The 10,989-nt window shown below is 41.5% G+C and overlaps 1 long non-coding RNA gene across 1 annotated transcript; it reads left to right on the top strand.

Annotated features, from left to right (window-relative positions):
* Window positions 1–16: 16 nt before the first annotated feature.
* On the top strand, window positions 17–10,213 carry LOC127140498 (uncharacterized). Its single transcript, XR_007810983.1, has 3 exons — window positions 17–989; window positions 1,475–1,714; window positions 9,676–10,213. It is a non-coding gene; the product is annotated as an uncharacterized LOC127140498 (long non-coding RNA).
* Window positions 10,214–10,989: the final 776 nt, after the last annotated feature.

Here is a 10,989-nt window from a genome sequence, read left to right as displayed (position 1 = left end):
GCAGGTCGCAGGGCACACGCTGGCGTAACAGTTCACACTTCCGAGATGTAAAAATTTAAAATAAAAGCTTTTACGCTAATTATTTTCTGTGATAATATTTTTCAGAGCTCATCATCTGTGACAGCTCTTGGCTCTCCTGACTGTAACCTCTCTGTGGCAGCTTCTCACAGACTCAATCAACTCCTCTTCCCCTCCCCCCTCAAACACAAACACAAACACACACACACACACACACACACACACACAAACACAGAGAGAGATACCCCCTCCCAAAAGGAGATAAAACTCAGTTTTAACTTGAGTTTAAAAGCTTTGAGCTTTGAGCAAAAGCATTTTTTTTAAGTTCTGTTATTGGGTGCATATATAAATCATTTATGCTTAAACAAGGCTTATAATGAAGTTATTTGAACAGTGAATATCTCAGCTGCCTAAAGTCAGGGCGAAGCCACTAACCAGCTGTAGGGATGGGTATCATTCGGATTTTATCTTTATCCATACAGACCCCTATCAGTCCAGCTCAGACTGTTACTGGTTTAAGAGAGTGAAGTTTATAGCAATTTGCAAAATTTGGAGATTAGTGACAAACTAACCAGTTAGACTACATACAGACAAGCTTTCATTTTAGCTGTTAGTAACAGTTTGCCATGAGCTTAACCAGCGTGCTGTGCTTCCTGTTAAACATGTCATGAGACTGTGGACAACGCTGAAAATATTACTTTACTAACTACTGGCTGAACAGGCGCTTTGACAAAGAAAAGGTAAAGGCCAGCAGCTTTTACTTTTCAATGCACTTGTCGTCAACTTGAGTGGCTTATATTCAGCTGGTTCACCTCGACGCCGGTGGATGTAGACATGCACTTTTCCTGTTGCCGTACACTGAGTAACACGAAAAAATCAGCTGACCCCTTGTGAAATTTCCTAACTGATCAAAACCAAACTGTAAAGACAGCATCAATCCACGCTCAGCTTTGGTCAAGGGGAGACATATGGTAAGATTACATGAATTCAAAATAACCTACAATTCCTTCAAATTAATTTGAAGCCAGTTTAATTTTTTGAGCCAGCTTTGACATCTGCAGATATGAGTTTCTGAAGAGGGGCCTGCTGAGGTTAGATGTGCTGAATAATATCCATTTTCATATCAGAAAAAACACTGCATTAAACATTGTCTTAGCTCACTGAGCTGAGGTCAACAGGTAATATAACCAACCTGTGAGGTGGCTCACCCCCGTAAGATAAACACATAAATGATCCCTGATAGAACCGATAATTAAAGGCACATCAGTGACAGGGAATGCTATTTAAAACTAAACTATAAACTGGTGACATTAACTGCAAAAGAAGATTTTTATTGATACATTTCAGGTAGAATTTAGTTTTCAATAAGGAAACAGTGTAAGAAACCTGAATTTGTTGCAACAAATTTAAAATAAAAGCTTTTATGCTAATTATTTTCTGTGATAATATTTTTCAGAGCTCATCATCTGTGACAGCTCTTGGCTCTCTTGACTGTAACCTCCCTGTGGCAGCTTCTCACAGACTCAATCAACTCCTCTTCCCCTCCCCCCTCAGACACACACACACACACACACACACACACACACACACACACACACAGAGACCCCCTTCCAAAAACCCATCAAAGAGTAATACAATGGCTCCATCTATAGGATAAAGTCGAGAGTCGCAACAGGAAGTTACCCCAAAATCTGAGGTTTCAAACAGGAAGTTGGGGTTTCCGAACTTTGACGGGCCAACCGGCACACGCTTCGACCAAAACTCACAATTTTCGGAGGACTTCTTCCAAAAATTGTCAAGGAGGGGCTGACAACATTTGAAGTCAATCTGGTCACCCGTCTAGAAACTGGACATCACACTATAAAATATGTCATTTCCTGCTATAAATAGGTGGTGCTACAACAATTGTATGAATATTGACATATGGATGTGTGCAGATAGGTACCATTAACAATCCTGTAAAGTTTGATGCAGTTTGGACAAAGTATGGCCGAAATATAGCAAATATAAAGCAACTTCCTGTTTTGTGGCGAGTGATCGAACTTTGAGGGGCCATAACTTCCACGCCCTTCAATGAAAAGTCAGAAACTTTTGCAATTTAACTTCGTCTATGTCTTAAGAACAAATTATCAAATTTTGAAGTCAATCGGATAATGCGTCTAGGACTAGTTCGCGTTCAAGCGACCCCTGGAAATGGCCAAAAGCACACAATTTTTTCACCTTCCGGTCAAAATAAAAATACTTTCTGTTGGGTTTAGAATATGGCTCCAAGAGACTTTTTTGGTGCGTCATGGGATGTTACATATGTGTGCAGATTTTCAGATTTTTAGGCGCAACGGGCTTGAGGGCTGTTCCGTTAAAAATGTAGGTGGCGCTACCGAGGCCATTTTGCCACACCCATGCTCAAGACCCCTAAATTCTTAAATTTTTCGCCGTGCCTGACGCGTCTGCAAATTTTCAGGAGTTTTGACGCATGTTAAGCCTTCAAAAAGGCAATCAAAGAGGCGGAAAAGAAGAAAAAAAATAATAATAATAATAATAATAATAAACCGAACGAAAACAAGAGGGTCCTTGCAACTCGTTGCATGGCCCCGTTGCAACTCGTTGCTCGGCCCTAATAATAATAATAATAATAATAAACAGACCGAAAACAAGAGGGTCCTTGCAACTCGTTGCACACGCAACTCGTTGCTCGGGCCCTAATAATAATAATAATGGTCCTTGCAACTCGTTGCATGGCCCCGTTGGCCCACGCAACTCGTTGCTCGGGCCCTAATTAAAGCTGCGAGCAGCGTTGAACGGGCCCTCGCACCCGGCGCCCGTCGGGGAGTGGCAACGCGGGCCCCGGCAACCGCGGGGTCAACGCAGGTCGCAGGGCACACGCTGGCATAACAGTTCACACTTCCGAGATGTAAAAGTTTTAAATAAAAGCTTTTATGCTAATTATTTTCTGTCATAATATTTTTCAGAGCTCATCATCTGTGACAGCTCTTGGCTCTCCTGACTGTAACCTCTGTGGCAGCTTCTCACAGACTCAATCAACTCCTCTTCCCCTCCCCTCAAACACAAACACAAACACACACACACACACACACACACACACACACACACACACAGAGACCCCTTCCAAAAATCCATCAAAGAGTAATACAATGGCTCCATCTATAGGATAAAGTAGAGAGTTGCACCAGGAAGTTACCCCAAAATCTGACCTTTCTGAGACAAATTGGGTTTCCGAACTTTGACAGGCCAGAACAGGCACACGCTTCGACCAAAACTCACAATTTTCGGAGCCAGTCTTCCAAAAATCCTTAAGTCTGTCCTGACAACATTTGAAGTGAATCTGGTCACCCGTCTAGAAACTGGACATCACACCATAAAATATGTCATTTCCTGCTATAAATAGGTGGTGCTACAACAATTGTATGAATATTGACATATGGATGTGTGCAGATAGGTACCATTAACAATCCTGTAAAGTTTGATGCAGTTTGGACAAAGTATGGCCGAAATATAGCAAATTTAAAGCAACTTCCTGTTTTGTGGCGAGTGATCGAACTTTCAGGGGCCATAACTTCCACGCCCTTCAATGAAAAGTCCGAAACTTTTGCAATTTAACTTCGTCTATGTCTTAAGAACAAATTATCAAATTTTGAAGTCAATCGGATAATGCGTCTAGGACTAGTTCGCGTTCAAGCGACCCCTGGAAATGGCCAAAAACACACAATTTTTTCACCTTCCGGTCAAAATAAAAATACTTTCTGTTGGGTTTAGAATATGGCTCCAAGAGACTTTTTGGTGCGTCATGGGATGTTACATATGTGTGCAGATTTTCAGATTTTTAGGCGCAACGGGCTTGAGGGGCTGTTCCGTTTAAAAATGTAGGTGGCGCTACCGAGGGCATTTTACCACGCCCATGCTCAAGACCCCTAAATTATTAAATTTTTCGCCGTGCCTGACGCGTCTGCAAATTTTTTGGAGTTTTCACGCATGTTAAGGCCCTCAAAAGGCGATCAAAGAGGCGGAAAAAAGAAAAAAATAATAATAATAATAATTAAAGCTGCGAGCAGCGTTGAACGGGCCCTCGCACCGGCGCCCGTCGGGGGAGCGGCGACCGCTCGGGTCAACAGGGAAACAGTTGTAAAAAATTTAAAAAAAAGCTTTTACGCTAATTATTTTCTGTGATAATATTTTTCAGAGCTCATCATCTGTGACAGCTCTTGGCTCTCCTGACTGTAACCTCGTGGCAGCTTCTCACAGACTCAATCAACTCCTCTTCCCCTCCCCCCTCAAACACAACACACACACACACACACAGATACCCCTCCCAAAAGGAGATAAAACTCAGTTTTAACTTGAGTTTACAAGCTTTGAGCTTTGAGCAAAAGCATTTTTTTAAGTTCTGTTATTGGGTGCATATATAAATCATTTATGCTTAAACAAGGCTTATAATGAAGTTATTTGAACAGTGAATATCTCATCTGCCTAAAGTCAGGGCGAAGCACTAACCAGCTGTAGGGATGGGTATCATTAGGATTTTATCTTTATCCATACAGACCCCTATCAGTCCAGCTCAGACTGTTACTGGTTTAAGAGAGTGAAGTTTATAGCAATTTGCAAAATTTGGAGATTAGTGACAAACTAACCAGTTAGACTACATACAGACAAGCTTTCATTTTAGCTGTTAGTAACAGTTTGCCATGAGCTTAACCAGCGTGCTGTGCTTCTGTTAAACATGTCATGAGACTGTGGACAACGCTGAAAATATTACTTTACTAACTACTGGCGAACAGGCGCTTTACAAAGAAAAGGTAAAGGCCAGCAGCTTTTACTTTTCAATGCACTTGTCGTCAACTTGAGTGGCTTTATATTCAGCTGGTTCACCTCGACGCCGGTGGATGTAGAGTGCACTTTTCCTGTCGCCGTACACTGTGTAACATGAAAAAATCAGCCGACCCCGTGAAATTTCCTAACTGATCAAAACCAAACTGTAAAGACTTTGGTCAAGGGGAGACATATGGTAAGATTACATGAATTCAAAATAACCTACAATTCCTTCAAATTAATTTGAAGCCAGTTTAATTTTTTGAGCCAGCTTTGACATCTGCAGATATGAGTTTCTGAAGAGGGGCCTGCTGAGGTTAGATGTGCTGAATAATATCCATTTTCATATCAGAAAAAAACACTGCATTAAACATTGTCTTAGCTCACTGAGCTGAGGTCAACAGGTAATATAACCAACCTGTGAGGTGGCTCACCCCGTAAGATAAACACATAAATGATCCCTGATAGAACCGATAATTAAAGGCACATCAGTGACAGGGAATGCTATTAAAACTAAACTATAAACTGGTGACATTAACTGCAAAAGAAGATTTTTATTGATACATTTCAGGTAGAATTTAGTTTTCAATAAGGAAAATGCTGTAAGAAACCTGAATTTGTTGCAACAAATTTAAAATAAAAGCTTTTATGCTAATTATTTTCTGTGATAATATTTTTCAGAGCTCATCATCTGTGACAGCTCATGGCTCTCTTGACTGTAACCTCCCTGTGGCAGCTTCTCACAGACTCAATCAACTCCTCTTCCCCTCCCCCCTCAAACACACACACACAGACACACACACACAGAGACCCCTTCCAAAAACCCATCAAAGAGTAATACAATGGCTCCATCTGTAGGATAAAGTAGAGAGTCGCAACAGGAAGTTACCCCAAAATCTGAGGTTTCAAACAGGAAGTTGGGTTTCCGAACTTTGACGGGCCAGAACCGGCACACGCTTCGACCCAAACTCACAATTTTCGGAGCCAGTCTTCCAAAAATTGTCAAGGAGGGGCTGACAACATTTGAAGTGAATCTGGTCACCCGTCTAGAAACTGGACATCACACTATAAAATATGTCATTTCCTGCTATAAATAGGTGGCGCTACAACAATTGTATGAATATTGACATATGGATGTGTGCAGATAGGTACCATTAACAATCCTGTAAAGTTTGATGCAGTTTGGACAAAGTATGGCCGAAATATAGCAAAAATAAAGCAACTTCCTGTTTCGTGGCGAGAGTAATCGAACTTTGAGGGGCCATAACTTCCACGCCCTTCAACAAAAACTCAAAATCTGCCGCAATTTAACATCGTCTATGTCTTAAAACATACTATTAAGTTTTGAAGTCAATGGGATAATGCGTCTAGGACTAGTTCGCGTTCAAGCGACCCCTGGAAATGGCCAAAAACACACAATTTTTTCACCTTCCGGTCAAAATAAAAATACTTTCTGTTGGGTTTAGAATATGGCTCCAAGAGACTTTTGGTGCGTCATGGGATGTTACATATGTGTGCAGATTTTCAGATTTTTAGGCGCAACGGGCTTGAGGGGCTGTTCCGTTTAAAAATGTAGGTGGCGCTACCGAGGGCATTTTACCACGCCCATGCTCAAGACCCCTAAATTATTAAATTTTTCGCCGTGCCTGACGCGTCTGCAAATTTTGGTAAGTTTTCACGCATGTTAAGGCCCTCAAAAAGCCTAAGGAAAAAAAAGAAGAATAATAATAATAATAATAATAATAATAATTAAAGCTGCGAGCAGCGTTGAACGGGCCCTCGCACCCGGCGCCGTCGGGAGTGGCGACCGCGGGACCCCGGCAACCGCGGGGTCAACGCAGGTCGCAGGGCACACGCTGGCGTAACAGTTCACACTTCCCAGATGTAAAAATTTAAAATAAAAGCTTTTATGCTAATTATTTTCTGTGATAATATTTTTTCAGAGCTCATCATCTGTGACAGCTCTTGGCTCTCCTGACTGTAACCTCTCTGTGGCAGCTTCTCACAGACACAATCAACTCCTCTTCCCCTCCCCCTCAGACACACACAGACACACACACACACAGAGACCCCCTTCCAAAAACCCATCAAAGAGTAATACAATGGCTCCATCTGTAGGATAAAGTAGAGAGTCGCAACAGGAAGTTACCCCAAAATCTGAGGTTTCAAACAGGAAGTTGGGTTTCCGAACTTTGACGGGCCAGAACCGGCACACGCTTTCGACCAAACTCACAATTTTCGGAGCCAGTCTTCCAAAAATCCTTAAGTCTGTCCTGACAACATTTGAAGTGAATCTGGTCACCCGTCTAGAAACTGGACATCACACTATAAAATATGTCATTTCCTGCTATAAATAGGTGGTGCTACAACAATTGTATGAATATTGACATATGGATGTGTGCAGATAGGTACCATTAACAATCCTGTAAAGTTTGATGCAGTTTGGACAAAGTATGGCCGAAATATAGCAAATTTAAAGCAACTTCCTGTTTTGTGGCGAGAGTGATCGAACTTTCAGGGGCCATAACTTCCACGCCCTTCAATGAAAAGTCCGAAACTTTTGCAATTTAACTTCGTCTATGTCTTAAGAACAAATTATCAAATTTTGAAGTCAATCGGATAATGCGTCTAGGAGTTCGCGTTCAAGCGACCCCTGGAAATGGCCAAAAACACACAATTTTTTCACCTTCCGGTCAAAATAAAAATACTTTCTGTTGGGTTTAGAATATGGCTCCAAGAGACTTTTTGGTGCGTCATGGGATGTTACATATGTGTGCAGATTTTCAGATTTTTAGGCGCAACGGGCTTGAGGGGCTGTTCCGTTTAAAAATGTAGGTGGCGCTACCGAGGCCATTTTGCCACACCCATGCTCAAGACCCCTAAATTATTAAATTTTTCGCCGTGCCTGACGCGTCTGCAAATTTTCAGGAGTTTTGACGCATGTTAAGGCCCTCAAAAAGGCGATCAAAGAGGCGGAAAAAGAAGAAAAAAAAAAAATAATAATAATAATTAAAGCTGCGAGCAGCGTTGAACGGGCCCTCGCACCCGGCGCCCGTCGGGGGAGCGGCGACCGCGGGACCCGGCAACCGCGGGGGTCAACGCAGGTCGCAGGGCACACGCTGGCGTAACAGTTCACACTTCCGAGATGTAAAAATTTTAAATAAAAGCTTTTACGCTAATTATTTTCTGTGATAATATTTTTCAGAGCTCATCATCTGTGACAGCTCTTGGCTCTCTTGACTGTAACCTCCCTGTGGCAGCTTCTCACAGACTCAATCAACTCCTCTTCCCCTCCCCCCTCAAACACAAACACAAACACACACACACACACACACACACAAACACAGAGAGAGATACCCCCTCCCAAAAGGAGATAAAACTCAGTTTTAACTTGAGTTTAAAAGCTTTGAGCTTTGAGCAAAAGCATTTTTTTAAGTTCTGTTATTGGGTGCATATATAAATCATTTATGCTTAAACAAGGCTTATAATGAAGTTATTTGAACAGTGAATATCTCATCTGCCTAAAGTCAGGGCGAAGCCACTAACCAGCTGTAAGGGATGGGTATCATTAGGATTTTATCTTTATCCATACAGACCCCTATCAGTCCAGCTCAGACTGTTACTGGTTTAAGAGAGTGAAGTTTATAGCAATTTGCAAAATTTGGAGATTAGTGACAAACTAACCAGTTAGACTACATACAGACAAGCTTTCATTTTAGCTGTTAGTAACAGTTTGCCATGAGCTTAACCAGCGTGCTGTGCTTCCTGTTAAACATGTTATGAGACTGTGGACAAGGCTGAAAATATTACTTTACTAACTACTTGCCGAACAGGCGCTTTGACAAAGAAAAGGTAAAGGCCAGCAGCTTTTACTTTTCAATGCACTTGTCGTCAACTTGAGTGGCTTATATTCAGCTGGTTCACCTCGACGCCCGTGGACCTAGTGCACTTTTCCTGTCGCCGTACACTGAGTAACACGAAAAAATCAGCTGACCCCGTGTGAAATTTCCTAACTGATCAAAACCAAACTGTAAAGACAGCATCAATCCACGCTCAGCTTTGGTCAAGGGGAGACATATGGGAGAAGATGAGTAGAGAGATGGAAAGAAACAGAAAGGGTGATGGAGAAAGATTACATGAATTCAAAATAACCTACAATTCCTTAAAATTAATTTGAAGCCAGTTTAATTTTTTGAGCCAGCTTTGACATCTGCAGATATGAGTTTCTGAAGAGGGGCCTGCTGAGGTTAGATGTGCTGAATAATATCCATTTTCATATCAGAAAAAACACTGCATTAAACATTGTCTTAGCTCACTGAGCTGAGGTCAACAGGTAATATAACCAACCTGTGAGGTGGCTCACCCCCGTAAGATAAACACATAAATGATCCCTGATAGAACCGATAATTAAAGGCACATCAGTGACAGGGAATGCTATTAAAACTAAACTATAAACTGGTGACATTAACTGCAAAAGAAGATTTTTATTGATACATTTCAGGTAGAATTTAGTTTTCAATAAGGAAAATGCTGTAAGAAACCTGAATTTGTTGCAACAAATTTAAAATAAAAGCTTTTATGCTAATTATTTTCTGTGATAATATTTTTCAGAACTCATCATCTGTGACAGCTCATGGCTCTCTTGACTGTAACCTCCCTGTGTTAGCTTCTCACAGACTCAATCAACTCCTCTTCCCCTCCCCCCTCAAACACACACACACAGACACACACACACAGAGACCCCCTTCCAAAAACCCATCAAAGAGTAATACAATGGCTCCATCTGTAGGATAAAGTAGAGAGTCGCAACAGGAAGTTACCCCAAAATCTGAGGTTTCAAACAGGAAGTTGGGTTTCCGAACTTTGACGGGCCAGAACCGGCACACGCTTCGACCAAAACTCACAATTTTCGGAGGACTTCTTCCAAAAATTGTCAAGGAGGGGCTGACAACATTTGAAGTGAATCTGGTCACCCGTCTAGAAACTGGACATCACACTATAAAATATGTCATTTCCTGCTATAAATAGGTGGCGCTACAACAATTGTATGAATATTGACATATGGATGTGTGCAGATAGGTACCATTAACAATCCTGTAAAGTTTGATGCAGTTTGGACAAAGTATGGCCGAAATATAGCAAAAATAAAGCAACTTCCTGTTTCGTGGCGAGTAATCGAACTTTGAGGGGCCATAACTTCCACGCCCTTCAACAAAAACTCAAAATCTGCCGCAATTTAACATCGTCCATGTCTTAAGAACATACTATTAAGTTTTGAAGTCAATCGGATAATGCGTCTAGGACTAGTTCGCGTTCAAGCGACCCCTGGAAATGGCCAAAAACACACAATTTTTTCACCTTCCGGTCAAAATAAAAATACTTTCTGTTGGGTTTAGAATATGGCTCCAAGAGACTTTTTGGTGCGTCATGGGATGTTACATATGTGTGCAGATTTTCAGATTTTTAGGCGCAACGGGCTTGAGGGGCTGTTCCGTTTAAAAATGTAGGTGGCGCTACCGAGGGCATTTTACCACGCCCATGCTCAAGACCCCTAAATTATTAAATTTTTCGCCGTGCCTGACGCGTCTGCAAATTTTGGTAAGTTTTCACGCATGTTAAGGCCCTCAAAAAGCCGATCTAAGAGGCGGAAAAAGAAGAAAAAAAAATAATAATAATAATAATAATAATAATAATAATAATAAACAGACCGAAAACAAGAGGGTCCTTGCAACTCGTTGCATGGCCCCGTTGGGCCCACGCAACTCGTTGCTCGGGCCCTAATTAGCAACTCAGTCATCAACTCAACACATGAAGTCAGATGAGGGCAAGACAAGAGCAGAGGGGCAGAGAAATCCCTTTCACAAACAATCTGTGGAGTCATCAGTGGAAGTTCAGGTGTTGTTTGACTTGGCTGACATGCCAACCTAAAAATCGACTTCATTTCTGACATCACAATGGGAAACCTTGAATGGAGAAGGGATCCAAACATTCATCCTGTTTGAATACCTTGTTCAGACACTTTTGGCATTTTTCAACTAATGAATCAAAGTTTTTTTAAATTTTGTTTTTATTAAAGTCTTGTATGTATGTATCATTGTAGTGTCAAAAACTCATTTTCTGCGTGACAAAAGGGATGTCATCAACACT

Source organism: Lates calcarifer, unplaced genomic scaffold, assembly GCF_001640805.2.
Source record: "Lates calcarifer isolate ASB-BC8 unplaced genomic scaffold, TLL_Latcal_v3 _unitig_4506_quiver_2963, whole genome shotgun sequence".
Taxonomy (NCBI): domain Eukaryota; kingdom Metazoa; phylum Chordata; class Actinopteri; family Centropomidae; genus Lates; species Lates calcarifer.
The sequence above is the reverse complement of the archived record's forward strand: the minus strand, read 5'-3'. Positions and strand labels throughout refer to the sequence as shown.